General features: G+C 42.6%; 1 protein-coding gene across 8 annotated transcripts in view; it reads left to right on the top strand.

The window, feature by feature from the left end:
• Positions 1-16071, top strand: part of PACSIN2 (protein kinase C and casein kinase substrate in neurons 2) — a 46968-nt gene that overhangs the window by 4184 nt on the left and 26713 nt on the right. For 4 of the 8 annotated variants that reach the window (XM_087969459.1, XM_087969456.1, XM_087969460.1 and 1 more), the window contains exon 1: positions 4237-4406. The exons of 2 other annotated variants lie outside the window; for them this stretch is intronic. The gene's annotated coding sequence lies outside the window, so the exon portion shown is untranslated. Of the gene's footprint in view, positions 1-4236; positions 4407-11833; positions 11898-16071 lie in introns of those variants that run through there. 2 more of the 8 variants (XM_087969461.1, XM_087969457.1) reach the window with 1 other exon arrangement.

Genomic DNA, 16071 nt, shown 5'->3' with positions numbered 1-16071 from the left:
TAATCCATTGGTTTGTTTCCTTGGCTGGCCAAAGTCCAACTTTTACTTCCATAATGTCACTGAGAATTCTGTAGCTTGCATAATTTTGGTATAGTCATGACCACAGTATTTGAATTACTTTTCCAAGGGCTTTATGGCTGTTCTATCCAGTGCTGGCTTGTGCCTATTTCTTGATTGCTTTTTCGCTTATTGTTGAAGGTTGAGCCTAAAAGGCAGAAGCTATCCATCACTTTGATATCTTCCCTGTCAAATCACAATGACAGTTTGACAATTAATTGTCAAATGAATAAAGAGAATGAATGAGGATTAAATGAATGAATAGGTTGAGAAATGAGAAATAGCAATTGGATGGAATTGATGAGGTTTAACGGAAGTTTTAACAGAAAAAATATATGCTGTAGGAAGCAACTTGGTGGAAACACAAACAGTTCACAATGGAAAAAAAGGTATAATTGTTAAGATCTTTAATGGCCATTGTGACCAGGGGGTCATTACTCTTCTTTTTGGGTGATCACTTTTCAGAAACATCTAAGAAAGTCACAAAAAAATTATCGCTAACTATAGCTCTTAGAAATCATCTGATTCCTGTCTTATGCTATTAATGATTAATTGTATCAAAATTTTATTGCAGTTTTTAAATTATATTTATTGTACTATTGATCTTTTTCTTGTGTTTGCTTTTGCATGCAAACTTTGGATGGAGAGGTTTAGATTTAGCTGTATTTCCTTTCCTTTTTCTTATCTCATGTCTTTAATTTCTTTAGCTTATTATTTTTAGTCCTTTTCTATGCTTTTCACAATACTGTTTAGTCTGAAAAGGAAACTGTATGACCTATGAATGAATGTGCAGTAAAAGTAAAGGATAATAATAATGCCTAAGAACATTATTGATTATTATTACAAGCTCTTGATTGAGCCTTAAAATTTATAAAAAAAACCAAGCTAAACAATCTCTGGGAAAGGAATTTCATGAACAAAATGTCACAAGTGTTGGATAATTTTCATTTTGGGAGACAGTAGGCTGGTAGATTGAGGCTGGTAGATTGATTAAATGAAGAGCATCAGTGATACGTACGTACATACATACGTACATACATACATACATACATACATACATACATAGCAGTATGTTGAAAGATGAAAGACATGTTTGCAAGGACAGAAAGACATGGAGAGGTATAATAAATCACATTGCAGAGTCTAAATTTGGTGATACTGTCTTTACATTTTCGTTTTGCACTGCCTATCTATGTCTGTCAGTCTGTCTATCTAACTAACGCACAAACACACATATATAGCTATCTCACCATATTTGCACCACATTTCTTATCTTCTTATTGTGTAATCAGAATACTGAAATTTTTTACAGGAAATCCCGGTCATGAATGTATTGGGAAACTATGCTTAGGAGGAAGGCCAGACATGTTTTGTATTATTATTATTGCACATAACATTTTCTTTCTAAAGACATGGCACCAAATGGTAAGATTTCAAACAGTGCATTCATAAGGACTTCTGGAAAGATAGGCTAGTATTAGAAGAAAATTCCGAATTCGAATCTAGACCAAGTCCTCCATAGATTATTTGGAGCAGAGTTTATTTCAACAGCATAGTGTGCGATACAGGGATCGAAACGTAGGCTACCCAAGTTATATTTCTCAAGTGTTTATATCTTTTCTCTGCTCCTCCAAGCAACAGAGCTTGCCAATTAGGAATTATTGGAAACTGTAATTAACTGGATGGCCAAAAAGAGGTGTTTGATGGTCAAGCATCGCCCTGCTGAGCTTGTGGGGTTTACCATATCAACCGGCTTCCTGTTAAACATTGAGGCTGGGGGTGGCTGTCAGAGAAATGGATTTTTAATTTATTAATTTATGTAATCTTTGATACCCTGAAAGAAATATTTACTTGAATGGCAGTCACATTTGTCCAGTGCCTTGGTGTTGATCTTGGTTCATGGGTCCATGTTTGGGGAATGTGTGTGTGTGTGTGTGTGTGTAAGTAAAGGAATTCCATATGCTGAGGGAAAATCTGATGGTTCTTATTGAGTTACTGATATTTACCAACTTCCTATCAGTTTCATCCAAAGTGTCAAACTTAGCCGAAAGCCTCAAGGTGGTTTCTTTGTTTTGTGTCTTGGAGTTTCCTGGAGTCAGGCTTGGACAGGGTTAGTGGGTAGTCTGACTAGAAGATGTCATGGAAGATTTTATCTTCTAATAGAATTCCATACATCCTAATATTAGAATATTTAGAAATGATGTACAGGTTAGCTGTTGGCAACATCCTTAAAATTACTGTAGTTGTCGTGATCTCATTGGAGCCCGGCTTGGAATAGGAGTTGGACTGGGAGTGTCCGACAGGGATGGCATGTCTCCCTTGGAATGCTTGGAGAGGCCAGGGGCTGAGGACAATACTATTCCCATGCCCCTCAAGCATTGGGGAGGTGGTTGACCAGACAAATAGCTGTCTGCCCTCACAGAAAACAAGAGGATAGGCTGCAAACAGGCAGTGGTGCTGACAGGCAGCAGATCCCCTCTGATGAGGAACAGCTGCCTCCTCCACTTGGTCCAAGGGAACGAAGAGTGGAGCTTAGGCAAGCCCAGAGAAAGACTACAAGGCTACTCGGAAGGTCACCCTGCACTTCCTCACAAGGAACACCTGCTGTGAGTTGACTTAAGGATAAGTTGGGGGGAAGTTGTCAGGAGCAATTGTTTGTTTTGGCTTACACTCCCCCCGGTTTTGATTCGTGCTCCTACCTGTGGCTTGCCTTTGGCCTTGTGGACTTGCCTTTGGCCTTTGTACCTTGAGTCTGGACCTTGCCCCGTGATCTTGCACCTTCTCTTTGGACTTTCTTTAGTGTTTACTGGCTTTTGTTTGGGGGACTGAGGGTGGCTGCCTTCAGGGTAGGCTGAGGTGGAGCCTTACCAGCTGTTGTAGGGTTGTTGTGGGCTTTAATCAAAACAATACACGACTCTATGGATTCCTGCCTCTGCCTAGGCGACCTGGGTTATAACAGAAGTATTTTAATGTGTGGTGCAACTCTATTTCATAATTGGGTTGAAAGTCCAGGATACATTACAGTTGAATGGTTTGACAGACTGTAGAATTTTTAAGCAGTTGTAACTAATTTACCAAGTGTTTTTGCATGATATTCTGCTCTACTTTAACATAAGCGGTTACCGTTGGCAGGTATAAAATCTTGCTTTAAGATCAATATTATTTTTAAGAGGTTGGTTCCATTCTCAGAAGAAACCCAAGCAGATTTATTATTATGTTCCTCAGAAAGACTGAAATTAGTGCCAGTCTATGAACTATGAATTGTCTAGGAAAATACCTTAATCTTGTGTAAGAACAGTTTGCAGTCCAACTGGAAAGGCAGGTTAGCATTTCCTGTATCTTTGAGATTTAGAGCTTATGGCCTTAATGTTTAGTTAAGTTAAAACTTACCTCCAACTATTTTTGTAGATCCTGCAATAATTCTGCTCAAGCAGGAGAACTGTTGTATGGAAACAATGCCTAGCAGAGTTTTTTTTTAATCTGAAAAATTATGCAACCTTAGAATGTATCAGTAATATGAAATTAAAACAGTGAAATAAAAATCTGTACCATCTCAATATTAAGTGTGCCTTAACTATGTCACTAATAAACTAATAATTCATAGCCTTAAATTACATTAACATAATGATTAGCATTCAAATTAACTTAATTGGACCTCCTAGAAATAAAATTGGCTGGTAGCCAGTATGGATTTACCAATTACTCAACCTAAGCCAAGCTTCCAGACATAGAATATGAATAAAATGAAGAAAGAATGGAAGAAAGATTGATTGTAAGAATGTTGTAAATCAAGTTTGCATACATACATATACGTAGAGGAAAAATAAGTGGAGCATGCAGCAAAATAGAATAAGGTGGATTGACTCTGTTTATATTTTATAACTTAGTTTTGACTAATTCCCTGTGAATTTCAGGAAGGTTTTTTTCTGAGCATCACTTGAGTTTATCTCTCTGAGTTGGTAATCGGGCTGGGTTTTTCCAAATCTAGTGCTGACATAATTTGATATTTGCATCTCCACCCTGAAGGATCTAACCACTGACATAGAGTGCTGGCCGATTGGTTGCTTAGTGGGATGTTGGGCTAGTAAAAACTGCTTATTTTTAAGGGCTCAGACTTTGGAAAATATAAATTATCACTAAATTACTGTTATTTCTGTTTACGTTTTTCCTGAATATGAGTATTAATGGACAACTTTGTCATACAAAAAGGAGAAGAGGGAACAAGAAGGACTGCTATACTGAATTTAATCCTACTGACAGGGCCGAAATGGTTGAGGGAGAAGTCGTTATAGGCGCTCTGTGGGGGACAGCAACCTGTCAACCTTGAATTCATCATAATGCAACCACAGGTAACTAAACCAAGTTAGTGTTTTAGACTTTAAGAGAGCTGACTTTAGCAAGCTAAGAGAGAGAGAGACTAGGAAGGAGTCCATGGATGGATATCCTAAAAGAAAAAAACAGTTAAAAACTCTTGGGAAGCCTAATGAAGGTCAAAGCAAAAACAATGCCACACAAAAAAAGGAAAAACAAAAGAGACCACATGAGACTGGCATGATTGCACAAAAAATTCTCTGGCAAATTGAGGGACAAAAAGTTCATATATATATATGTATGTATGTATGTATGTATATGTATATGTATATGTATATATATATATATTTGTTCTCCGTAGAGCATCCAGAGAGTGGGAGGTGCTCTAGTCTTCACTCTTACAGGCTGAGCTATAATTGAGGAACGCTCCTCCTCCTCCACGTGACTCCTCCACGCGTTCCCCAGTTTTAGCTCAGCCTCGCAGAGACAGGCAGCTCTTTTCTATCGCTTCTTGGCCGATTCAGGTTTCTTCTGCTTTCTGGTTTCAGGTTTGCCTTCTTTCGTTCTCCTTGTCCCTGCGATCTTAGTGTGCCCTCAACTTTATTGAAAGAGCGAGATTTCTCGCCCTCAGGGGGGAGATAGGGGGATTTGGAGCCCTTTGCCCCCCCCCCCCCCTCCTACTCCCTCTGCCTATATTCCAAGCCGTGCTGCTGCAAACCAGCTGCTTGGCTCTGCGCTATTTTTAGCGCTGTTTTCTCTCATTGCGTCTTCCCCCCGCGAATGCTTTACAGAGGAAGGACTGCTTCCTCTCTCAGCCCTTGCTCCTTTCATTGATTTTTGTTCCCCGTATTAAGGGCTGGTGCATCTCTGAGTCAATAGCGCCGAGACGGGCGGCCATTTTGGGCGTGCCTCATGGCCGGCGCCATTTTGAATTTTGCCTTTCTTTGTTGTTTCGGGCTGCGATCGTTGCAGGGGCCCTTAGCGGGACCGGCAGTCCGCGTGGAGCCAGAATTGGGAAGGCACTGTGGCTCCGTGCCCCGTTGTCTCTCCCCTTCTTTTTGTTGGTTGGTGTTAGCACCGCAGCTCGCTCAGAGGCGCAGGCACCTACTTCCCATTTTTGCTGGGAGGCTGCCTCAGGAGGCCTATCTCTCCGTGTGTGAATTTTTTTCTGTATATTAATTTCTGGCCTCAGCGTTCATTTGGTTCCTTTGGATTCTAGATAATAGATATAGGTTTTTTTAGTAATATTTTCTTGATCCTTCCTTATTGGTGTTTTTTTTGGGCTCCGCCCACCCATTAATATATATATATATATATATATATATATATATATATATATATATATATATATATATATATATATATATATATATATTAAAAAATTAAAAATAATAAAAATAATAAAAAACAATAAATAATAAAAACAATACTTGTACATAAGTGTATAATAGTTGAATAAGTTTTAGGACATAGATATCTGGTTAAAAAAAAAAAAAAGGAAGAAGGAAAAGGTCAAACAAACATACAAAAAATTTTTATCCAAAAGGGGGACGTGGCCCAACTTTAGGAAAACCGGTTTGCATAAGTAGACCGAACTCCTAGGTGTGCCAACCGCCTTTTTTGGTTATCTATCACTTGGCATCATGGCAGAGGGTAATATCAGTGGTCCTTCTTTGAAGGCTAAGTCAAAGACACACTATTTACGCAAAAGGGACAAGGACTCCTCCAGGGCTTCCCAAAAGGATGCCTTAAGGCTCCATAAGGCCCTGGAGAAGGAGTTCAGCAAACGGTCCAAAGACTCGCACACTGTTACTCTTGCCTTACCCTCTACCTCTGTCCAACCCCCTCCTCTTTCAGGGCAATCTTCTCCCTCCAGGTGCGGTTCCACTGCCCAAAGTCGCCAGGACTCTCGTACGCCCGAAGCGACCTTCACACCAACTGCAGCGGGCCTACGCCCTGAAGACCCGGTCACAACCATTATTCCGGACAGTATTAAAGAGTGGATGCAACCTGCCATCCGTCAGGGAATAGCTGAAGGCATACAACAGCTGTCCAGATCAGGTTCTCGAGGTATGGCGCCTGAGGCTGAATCTATATCTGGAAGATCTCCTTCCAGGCCGACGTCACAACATGGTCAGGTACCTGCCCCGATGGAGGCGCCACTCCCGGAAGGGGAGGAGGCCCAAGAGGAGGACGAACTGGGCTTTGAGTCCTTCAGGGAGGAGGAAGGTTCCGACAGGGGGTCTCTACAGTATTCGGAACCCTTCTTCGAGGTAGACACCATGGAGGGGGAGATGTCAGAAGACGAGGGCATTTCCCCCCGAACAACCGGCCTTTGTGGGCCTTTTTAAGCCTCATTTGTTTAAATCCTTATTATTTAAGGCAAAAAATGTTTCAGGTCTGACCTCCCAGTCACCCTCTGAACCATCTCCAGCGACCCCGGGGGGCCCAGAGGATTCAATATTCAGACAACTGGTTGTTGAAACCGAGATTATTCCAACCCCCCCCAATTTTTTCCGACCTGGTCGCAAGGCAATTGGCTTCTATGGGGGCCCCCCCAACCCTTCTAGTCAAGACAAGAGATTGTTTAATCTCGATCCGGAATTCTCTGCCATGCTAGACACTCCGGAGGTAGACGACCCGATAGTGAGACTGGCCTCTTCTTCCAATCCCACTGACGCTCTGGAGGCGCTGAAGCCAGAGGATAAGTGGGCAGAGATGGCGCTCAGGCGAGCACACCAAGCGGATGCTTGGGCCATCCGGTCGGCCACAGCCGCTTCATTTTTCACTCGTTCTTCCATCAGGTGGCTCAGACAGTTGAAACAACACGTCCCCGCGTCAAACACTAGGGCCCAGCAGGATATTGCAAAACTCATGGCTGCGGCGGAATTTGCGGCCGATGCCACTTTTCATTCTGTAAAATTTTCATCCCGGGCCATCTCCTCGCACGTAACTGCCCGAAGATTACTTTGGCTCTGGCACTGGCAGGCCGACATTAAAAATAAGTCCAAATTAGCCTCAGCTCCCATCTCGGGGGGAAAACTGTTGTCCATTACTGATGGAGAGCCGGAATAAGAAGAAGTTTCTCCCGTCGCTTTTTCGTAGACAGGAAGCCAGAGGGTCCCAATCCTTTCGGAGGGGCTCCTTTCGCCCCTCCTTCCAGCCACCCTTCACCCCTAGATACCAGGGTCCTCCGTCATTCCGGTCAGCCTACCAGGACCGGGGCGACTCGGGAGACAGAACCAGGAGGGGAGGTAGTTACAGGAGGCCCTTCAGGGGTTCGGGGAACAGGGCGTCCCGCCGACCCAGGTAGAATTTCAGCCCCTCATCCGACTGGCGGTCGCCTCAGACATTTTGCCGACCAGTGGGAAACATCCACTTCGGATGCATGGGTCAGGGACACGATAAGATTCGGTCTCTCTCTCTCCAGTTTCAGGCTGCTCCTCCGGAGCACTTCATGGTTTCTCCTCTCTCCAGAGACCCGACCAAACGGGCCCTCATGATATCCGCTATCAAACACCTCTCTGATATTAGGGCAATCCAGCCTGTGCCACCATCACAGCGGGGAGAGGGGTTCTACTCCCTCCTCTTCTTAGTCCCTAAGCATTCCGGGGGTTGGAGGCCCATTTTAGATTTAAAGAGGCTCAATCGCTATATTGTCCGTCATAGGTTCAAAATGCATACCCTTCAGTCGATTTTACAGGGTATCAGAAAAGGGGACTGGCTTACATCTATTGACCTTTCCCAGGCATATCTACATATTCCCATTCGCCCCTCGTATTCCAAATACTTGAGGTTCTGCTACAACAATCAGCATTTCCAATATGTGGCCCTTCCCTTTGGCCTCGTTTCAGCCCCGAGGACATTTACTAAGGTATTAGCAGCCCTGGCGGCCCACCTCAGACACTTTCCTATCCGCATTCACTGCTACCTTGACGACATTCTTATTGTATCCCCCAACCGAATTCAAGCCAAGAGTGACACTAGCACCACTCTCTCTGTACTTCAGGCTCACGGTTTCCTCGTGAACTGGGAGAAGAGTCAACTCAACCCTTCCACCCGCATAGCTCACTTAGAAGCCATAATTGATTCAGTTGAGGAGAAGGTTTTCCTTTCTCGCAAGAGGTTCAGCAGCATCCAGACATCTATCAGGGCTATTAGACGGTCTGGAAAGACCTCTGTGCTTGCCTTATCCAAGCTGCTTGGAAAGTTAATTTCATGCATATCAATTATCCCATGGGCTCACTTACATTCCAGATCTTTGCAGTGGTTCCTCCTGCCGTATCAACGTTCCGGAAGGAGCAACTCCGGCCTCGTGGTGAGAGTTCCTCCAAGGGTCCTCGCCTCCCTCCTATGGTGGACAAGGCCCTCTATCAACAGGGGTCATCTCTTCAAGGAGCCCCAAAGGGTTACTCTCACGACAGATGCCAGCCTCTCCGGATGGGGGGCCCACCTGCAGTCTCTTTCAACTCAAGGAACTTGGTCAGCAGCCGAGAGGCGCTGCAGCATCAACTGGCTGGAGCTTCACGCAGTATACCTGGCTTTGCGCACCTTTCTCCCTCAGGTGCGAGGGCGCCACGTGCTAGTCTTGACAGACAACACTACAACCAAGGCCCACATCAACCGGCAAAGGGGCACTCATTCCATCCGCCTCATGAGGGAGGCCGAACGGCTCTGTCGGTGGGCAGAGGTAAATCTCTTATCCATCAGGGCGGAACACATCTCGGGGTCTCAAATGTCTCAAGGAGGAGCAGGATCGTCGCCTCTGACCTGTCCAAGCAGACTGGCTGAGCAGGGCCACTCTGTCTGTGGCCCCACCGTGGAGGATTCCACTAGACAGGATCTCACTGTCCCAGGGTCCTCTTCATCATCCAGACCCTCAGTGGCTCCAGTTAGCCGCCTGGAGGTTGAGCGGGAAAGACTGAGAGAGGAGGGCCTGTCGGCTCAGGTCATCAATACCATCCTGGCAGCAAGGCGGCCTTCGACCACCCGCATTTATAATGCAACCTGGAATAGTTTTTCTAATTGGTGTCTTAAATCCTCCTTCAATCCGCTCTCCCCCTCAATTGCACAAATTCTGGGTTTCCTACAAGACGGCCTAGACAGGGGCCTCTCCCCCAACACTCTGAGAAGACAGGTCGCAGCTCTATCAACGGTAGTTGCTGGCGGTCCTTCGGGTCCACTTTCTCACCACCCTCGAATCAGGGCTTTTCTTAAAGGGGCTTCCAATCTGCGCCCCCCAGTGATTCACAGATACCCGACCTGGGACCTCAACAAGGTCCTTACGGCACTAACTAAACCTCCCTTTGAGCCTCTCAGGGAGGCGCCACTTCAGTTTCTCACCTTCAAAGTGGTGTTTCTCGTGGCAATAACTTCGACGAGAAGGATATCTGAAATAGCAGCTCTATCCGTGAGAAAGGACCTGTGTATTTTCCACCCTGATCGGGTGGTTCTGCGACCAGACCCTGCCTTTTTACCTAAAATCAACTCGGCATTTCACAGAGCACAAGAATTGGTCCTACCTAATTTCTGTCCAAAGCCTTTTCGAGAAAGGGAAAGGCAGTGGCACACCCTCAATGTTCGAAGGGCTCTTTGTATATACATCTATCGAACACAGTCTATCAGGAAGTCAGAATCTCTGTTCCTGTCTTTTCAGCCAAAGACGCTGGGCTGCAAGGTATCCCCGTCTACTGTTGGCCGCTGGATTTGAGCTACCATATCCAAGGCCTATCTCACCCAAGCCCTTCCGGTCCCTAGTGGAATAACCGCTCACTCTACCAGGAGTGCAGCTACTTTAGTAGCCTGGGCTACCCAGGCTTCAATTCATGACATTTGTCGAACAGCCATCTGGGCGTCTCCGTTTCCCTTTATTCGCCACTATAAAATCGATGCTTACGCCTCGGCTGAGGCATCTTTTGGCAGGCGAGTCCTTCAGCAAGTGGCGAGAGAGCCAGAGGAGATTCCGGACCAGACGGAGTCCCTCCCGTAGGACAGCCACACTTTGGTATGTCCCACTCTCTGGATGCTCGCAGCAGTTCTACGGAGAATGGGCGTTGGTACCTACCTGACACGCCTCTTCTCGTTGAACTGCGTAGAGCATCCAGCCCCACCCTAATTAGTCCGTCTGGTGGGGAATCCTGTTTCGGCCAATGATGTTCTTTGTTTATAGTTGAGTTCTGTATAATAGTTGAGTTTAGAGGATTGTTCCTGTCCTCTCGTCTTCGTAAAACTGGGGAACGCGTGGAGGAGTCACGTGGAGGAGGAGGAGGAGCGTTCCTCAATTATAGCTCAGCCTGTAAGAGTGAAGACTAGAGCACCTCCCACTCTCTGGATGCTCTACGCAGTTCAACGAGAAGAGGCGTGTCAGGTAGGTACCAACGCCCATTTTCTTAAGTTTTTGCGGGTACTTACATGTATGGTATTCAGCTTTGTTCGGGTATTTTCCCATGTCATTATAGTTGTGCTTTTAAAGTTGTAGCAATGTTTCGGCAGAATCTCATCTGCCATCATACAGAAGCCTGATGATGGCAGATGAGATTCTGCCGAAACGTTGCTACAACTTTTAAAAGCACAACTATAATGACGTGGGAAAATACCCGAACAAAGCTGAATACCATGCATACATATATTTATATTGATATTTATACTTATATTTATATTTATATTTATATTTAAAAATACAAAAACAAAGAGGGGCCCAGAACTAAAACAGAATACCAACAAATAGCCCGAATCTGTAAAGAAGGAGTCAGGAAAGCTAAGGCCCAGAATGAGCTCAAACTAGCAAATGTTGCCCAAAAAATCATAAAAGCTTCTTTCAATAAGTCAAGGAAATGATCAGTCCACTAATGGCAGAAGATGGCAACAAGGTGACAGGCAGCAGGGAGGAAGCAGAACTGTTTTATTCCTCCTTTGCATCTATTTTTGGACTGTAAATATTTCAATGTCATTCTAGGTCAGTCTGAATGTGAGAGAGTAAAGTTGGTTGGTTGGCAAGACTTGTATACAGGTAGTTCTCAACTTATGACTACAATTGGACCAGAATGTTTTTATTGCTAAGCAAGGCAGTTGTTGGGAGTCACAACCTTTTTCCGTTTTTGCCATGGTTATTAAGCAAATAACTGCAGCTGTTAAATGATTCATGCAGTTAAGCAAATTTGCTTGCCCCGTTTGTCGGATGTTAGCTGGGAAGGTTGCAGATTATGATCACATGACCTTGGGATGCTACATTCAACACACACACACACACACACACACACACACACGTCGCCAAGTGTCCAAATTTTTATCCTGTGACTGTAAAGATGCTGTAATGATCCTAAGAGCCAGTTGTAAATCACTTTTCTCAGTGCTGTTGTAAATTTGAATGGTCACTAAACGAATGATTGTAAGTTGAGGATTACCTATATATATTTCTGCTGTGTCCGTTATGCATGTGCTTATTTATGTGTAAATTTGTGACCAGTCCTCGCATTTACAACAGCAGTGTTCCTGTGGCCGTATGGCTGACACTCAGGCTCTTCCAATCAGTGAGTGTTTACGGCTGTTGTGGCATCCTGTGGTCACATGATCTCCATTTGCAAGTTTTACAACTGGCTTTTGACAAGCAATGGAGAAGTTTGTAACCACACAGTTTTGAATATTTTATACCTGAGGAGGAGAAATGTCCTTCCTTGGCATATGTAAGATATATTTGATCAGTGAGTCATTTCTCTTAATTCCAAAAGAGTAAAGCCTTTAGAGCCTCAAAGTTATCTTTGGAATGTTTGCATAACCTTGAGATAGTGTTTACTTTGTTTTCTCTAGGCAGTGCTGTAGGATATTTGTTTTAGTGAAATATTTCTTTTAATTACCTAATTATTTACATTCCAGTTGTTCGCATAATTTTAAATCTAATCAATTGTTAATGAGTGGAAACAAATCTGCTCTAATTTCTTTGAGTTCCCAATAGTCTATAAGCTAGATGAATGATATTTTTAATGTTCATTAAAAAAGTTATCAAATCTCTACGGAAAACAATGGTCAGGGATTTGAACCATCTTTCCAAAGTGGGTATATTATATTTTGGGGGGGAGAAAGAGGGAAACCAGCAAATGCAATAATCTTGGATCAAAGACTAAGGGTACTATTTTTAGAAATATTTCAATAAAAATATTTAGAAAAGGGAGGTTAAGATATCTAGTACAGTACGTAAGCATTAAAAATAATTAAGAGGAGGGGGAAAAAACCTAGTTGTATGCTACAGAAAGAGAGACTTCATCTTGAGACACCAGGATTTTAAGCCATCAACAAGAAATTACCAAATGTGCAAAGAGAATATGGTTTTGAATCATTTGCGTAAGTGAAATGCTATACCATAAATAAACCATTTTAAATGTATAGCAAATTATTAACACTCCCATTGAAAATCAAGCATTCACATCTTGGAAAATGGATTTCAAATTTACCACAGCACCAAAAAAAACCTGACATAACCAGTTTTCTCACTTAGAATACTTGTAGCATTTCCACAGTCACATGATCAAAATTCAGGCGCTTGCCAACTGGTATGTGTTTATGGCAGCTGCACTGTCCTGGGGTCATGTGATCACCATTTGTAACCTTCCCAGCCAGTTTCTGACAAGCAAAGTCAATAACGGAAGCCATTTTAAGTGCGTGATTCACTTAATAAGTGCAGTGGTTCACTTAACAATTGCGGCAAAAATAGCTGTAAAATCAAAAGTTACTTCATACCTGCCTCACTTAGCAACAGAAATGTTGGACTCAATTGTGGTTGTAAGTCAAGGACAACCTGTATTGCCTCTAATTAAAAACAAAACAAAACTATTTCCTAAGATGTGGATGCTTGGTTTTCAATGGAAGAGTTAATAATTTGGTATACATTTAAAATGGTTTCTTTATGGTATTTGCCCTTTATAGAACCCACTCCCTTAACCACCCTACCTCACAGAGTTGTTGATGTGGAGAAGATAGGAGGAAGGGGCCTTTTGTACAAATTAAATGCAGGACACAAATTGGATAAGTAAGGGTTAGGGCTAGGGTTAGGACACAAATCGGGTAAGTTGCTAGACAGCAGGCCAACACAAATCTGAGGCTCATTTGGCCAGTAATCAGCTTAAAATACTTCTAATTATTCAAGTAACCAAAATATTTGTAGCTATTTTAAAAGCTCATGTTTTGTGCAACTATGGAATGGGGACATTTGGCTTGTCTCCTTTGACCCCAGTTGGATGAGAGTTGGAGGAGAATGTGAGTTGGCTTTCACCACTGTTGGAACAGTGAGGAATGGATAAGTCTCATTAGAATCACCACAATGATGTATCTGGCATTGGTAAGTAAAGGTAAAGGTTCCCCACCCACATATGTGCTAATCGTTTCCGGCTCTAGGGGGCAGTGCTCATCTCCGTTACAAAGCCAAAGAGCCAGCAGTGCCCGAAGACGTCTCCGTGGTCATGTGGCCGGCATGACTAAACGCCAAAGGCACATGGAACGCTGTTACCTTCCCACCAAAGTGGACCCTATTTTTTCTACTTGCATTTTCGAACTGCTTAGTTGGCAGAAGCTGGGACAAGTAATGGGAGCTCACTCCATTACGCGGCGCTAGGGATTCACACCACCGAACTGCTGACCTTTCTGATCGACAAGCTCAGCTTCTTAGCCACTGAGCCACCGCGCCCCTTTCTGGCCTTGCTAGAAATAACAGAATAACAGAATAATAGGAAGGGATCTTGGAGGTCTTCAGATTTCAATCATCTGCTCAAGCAGGAGGCCCATCCTGTTCCAGACAAGTGGCTGTCCAGTGTCTTCTTAAAAGCCTCCAGTGACGGAGGACACACTATTTCTCCAGGCAAACAGAATCTTTGGGATCTGAATTCTGCTTCTGCATCCCAATGGAGAAGATCAGCTCCACTGTGTTGGGTGACAGGAATTGTTCCAATGGGGTGCAGGAATGAAGAACTCTGGGATCTGAGATCCAGATTCTGCATCTTGCTTGAGGAGTTTGCTCTCTTCCAGGCATGGAAAGGAACGATTTGGTGGGCGGTGATAATATCTGAGCTGTGTTTCCAAAGATCAGAAGATCTTCTGTGAGCAGAAAATCCCAACTGTAAAGAATGAATTGGGAAGTTGCAAAAACATTTCAGAAACGATAGCAAACTATTTCTGCCTAGTTAACAAAACTACATGAACTACTCCACCTATTCTAATTTTTACTTGATTCATTTCTTCAGAACTATTCTTTAGCATCCAGCATTCAGCAGTTACTAAATGAGTAATTCTTAAAAGTAACCTAATTTGTATTTGTAATGATGGACATTTTTTAAAATTAAATAGTTTAGCTAAAAGCTGAATCTCAGTCTTGTCCATCTTAGTTTGTAGAAGTGGTACTTTTAAATCTTGACATTGTTTGTGCTCTTTAATATTACCTTTTTATTGTATCACAAATGAAATACGTTGTACTTTGCTGTGGTAAAACATTAAGTGAAAACCTGAAATTAAAGTCTGGTTAAAATACAGTTTTTATTTTAATCAGTCACGATCTTTGAAGAAACTGAAGTGACTCATTACTAGTTTAAAGTTGATGCTTCATTATCTGCTTGTTAAAAAACTTGCCTCATACAAGCAGAGATTGTTGTGGAATAGTGTTGCCATGACTTCATAATATTTTCCTAAATATGCTTATTTTTATTTAGTCATTGCATAGCATTAGTGCTGGGAACAGGTTTTAGTATTAATTTATTCTTAGTCCATGAGAAAGTGGTTTATTAATAGAAATGCTTTGACTTCTCTGTTTCAAAAAAATGTGTATGGTTTTATCATTAATGTAAAAGTAAAACGAAAAGCTTTACATGATTTGTACAAATATATTTTTAAACATGATATAATGGATTTTAAGATATGCTTAAATACATATCATGCAGGATTAAAAATCTTATAATCTTTTGGACTCTTCAATTTATTTTCATTTTCAACCATTCTGTTTGCAATTTTTCAATCTTATCTTTGCCACTTCCCTCTTATTTAAATAATGGGTTGAAAATCTTGCTGGGTTTTATTCTGGACCTTAATATCATACTAATGATTTTGTTTGTCTTCTATCATCTCCATTTTCCTTCTGTAGTACCGTGTATGACTTCAGATCGTGCATATTTTTCCTTGGCATGAAAAAGTAGTGAAATTCTCTGGATATGCATCTTTCTTGGTCTACCTTTCCTTTACCATATCAAAGTTGTTCAGCAATGCAGAGCAGAAATTTGGCGCCTGATCTGTTAGCATATCATTGGGTGTACCTATCCTACTGAACAGCTTCAGCACAGTATTTCATTAGCAATGACTTTGCAATTGATATCTACAAGGTTGTCTTGTTCTATAACCAAATATACAGAATACAGGCAGTCCTCTACTTATAACCACAATGGAGCCCAAGATTTCTGTGGCTAACTGAGGCAGTTGTTAAGTGAATTTTGCCTCATTTTATGACCTTTCTTGCCATACTTGCTAAGTGAATCACTGCAGTTCAGTTAACAGTTGTTAAGTTAATCTGACTTGCCCATTGACTTCGCTTGTCAGAAGGTTGGAAAGGGTGATCACATGACCCTGAGAAACTACAACTGTCATAAATAGGAGTCAGTTGTCAAATATTTAGATTTTGATCACACGATCATGGGGATGATGCAACAGCCGTATGTTTTTAAAAAATGGTCG

This window comes from Notechis scutatus, chromosome 6 (assembly GCF_049901735.1).
Source record: "Notechis scutatus isolate UNSWTSFEM ecotype Mainland chromosome 6, rNotScu1.2, whole genome shotgun sequence".
Taxonomy (NCBI): Eukaryota; Metazoa; Chordata; class Lepidosauria; order Squamata; family Elapidae; genus Notechis; species Notechis scutatus.
This window is presented reverse-complemented; position numbering and strand designations above follow the sequence as displayed.